We start from the raw sequence: 2,480 nt of genomic DNA on the forward strand, positions 1-2,480 counted from the left end.
CTGAGCTATCCCCAATATTATTATCCTTCCTATACAGATCTTCCGTATAATCTTGCCACCTTTTCTTGATCTCTTCTGTTTCTGTTAGGTCCTTGCCATCTTTGTTTTTGATCATACCCATTTTTGCCTGGAATTTACCTCTGATGTTTCTAATTTTCTGGAAGAGGTCTCTTGTCCTTCCTATTCTATTGTCTTCTTCCACTTCCACGCATTGCTTGTTTAAAAATAATTCCTTATCTCTTCTGGCTAACCTCTAGAATTTTGCATTTAATTGGACATATCTCCTCCTATCACTGTTGCCTTTTGCTTTCCTTCTTTCTTGGGCTACTTCCAGTGTCTCAGCAGACAGCCATCTTGCCTTCTTGGTTTTCTTTTTCTTTGGGACATTTTTTGTTGCCACCTCTTGGACAATGTTGCGAACTTCTGCCCATAGTTCTTCCGGGACCCTATCTACTAAATCTAGTCCCTTAAATCTATTCTTCACTTCCACTGCATATTCATTAGGAATATTAGTGAACTCGTATCTAACTGATCTGTGGGTCTTCCCTATTCTCTTTAGTTTGATTCTAAATAGTGCAATAAGAAGTTCGTGATCTGAACTACAGTCAACTCCAGGTGTTGTTTTTACCGTCTGTATAGATGTCTGCCACCTTTGGCTGCAAAGGATGTAGTCAATCTGATTTCGGTGTCGGCCATCTGGTGAAGTCCATGTATAAAGCCGTCTTTTAGGTTGTTGGAAGAGAGTGTTTGTTATGCACAGTGAGTTGTCCTGGCAAAATTCTATCAGCCTATGTCCCGCTTCATTTTGTACTCCTAGACCATGCTTACCTGTAATTCCAGATGTCATTTGACTACCCACCTTAGCGTTCCAGTCTCCTGTAACAAAAATGACATCTCTTTTTGGTGTATTATCCAGTAGGTGCTGCAGATCCTCATAGAACTGATCTACTTCTGCTTCTTCAGCATCTGTGGTTGGGGCATATATTTGAATCACTGTGATGTTAAATGGCTTACCCTGAATTCGAATTGAGATCATTCTATCATTTTTTGGATTGTATCCAAGCACTGCTTTAGCCACTTTATTATTAATTATGAAGGCTACTCCATTTTTTCTGTGATCCTCTTGTCCACAGTAGCAGATCTAGTGGTGATCTGATGTGAAGTGGCCCATTCCAGTCCATTTCAGTTCACTGACACCCAATATATCTATATTTAATCTTGACATCTCACCAATAACCACATCCAATTTGCCCTGGCTCATAGCTCTTACATTCCAGGTTCCTATGGTGTGTTGATCTTTAGAACATCGGATTCGTCGTTCACCAGCACCGTCGGCCGCTAGCCGTCCTTTCGGCTTTGAGCTAGCTGCGTCATCACATCTGGGGCTAGTTGAACTTATCCTCTGTTCCTCCCCAGTAGCATTTTGACCATCTTCCGAAGTGGGAGTCCCATCTTCCGATGGTATACCGACATATCTCTGGTTGTACTGATCCATTAGTTTTCACGGCAAGAATACTGGGGTGGGTTGCCATTACCTTTCCCAGGGATCGTATTTAGTCTGACCTCTCTACCATGACCTTCCCGTCTTGGGTGTCCCTTCACGGTTTAGCTCATGGCATCCTTGAGGTGCTCAAACTCCAGCACCATGACAAGGTAACGATCTCCTTTGCTGGAGTGTTTTGCATTATATTATATTTTATTCTTTTAAATATTTATATTGTATTTTATGTTTTTAACTTTTTTTTAACTGTTTGTAATCATCCGGGAAACCATGAGTTTTAGAAATGTAATAAATACATCCCTTCTCCGCAGTAAGGCATACTTTTAATGAATATATAGACCTATTCTTATTTCAGCAACTATAATTATTTATAGTTTAAAATAAGAATTAACAGAGAAATTCTATAACTACTAAGAAGTAAGCCATATTGAGTTCTATTATTATTGTTGCAATGTATTTTCCACTTTTCATTTTAAAATAATCCCAAAGTGGAGTACCATCAATGAAACACAGTGGGAATTACAATCTAAGTGTATATATCAGGGGTGGGGAACATGTGGCCCTCCAGGTGTTGTTGGGAGATGTTGTTGGACTCCAATTCCCATCATCTCAGACCATTGTCCACGGTGCCTGGGCATGACGGGAGTTGGAATCCAACAACATCTGGAAGGCCACACGTCCCTCCCACTTCGGGTACATAAGATCGCAGCCTTAACAATAGCCAACAATAGCAGTAATAAACAGCAGCTGCAACTAAAACGAACGCTTTTGCAATGACTTCTGGGTCTTGTAGTCCCACGGCGAGCGTTCGACCATATTCCTGCGCACGCGCAAAAGGCAAAAGAAACAGATGCCGCAATGGCTTCTGGGTATTGCAGTCCCGTATGGTGAAGGAAGCGTGGGATTTTGTGGGTGTGTCTTCGTGCTGGTTGGTTGACTTCTTTTTACCCATACTTCCTCACGCGCCCGAGGAGGAGGC

This window comes from Elgaria multicarinata, chromosome 6, assembly GCF_023053635.1.
Source record: "Elgaria multicarinata webbii isolate HBS135686 ecotype San Diego chromosome 6, rElgMul1.1.pri, whole genome shotgun sequence".
Classification (NCBI taxonomy): domain Eukaryota; kingdom Metazoa; phylum Chordata; class Lepidosauria; order Squamata; family Anguidae; genus Elgaria; species Elgaria multicarinata.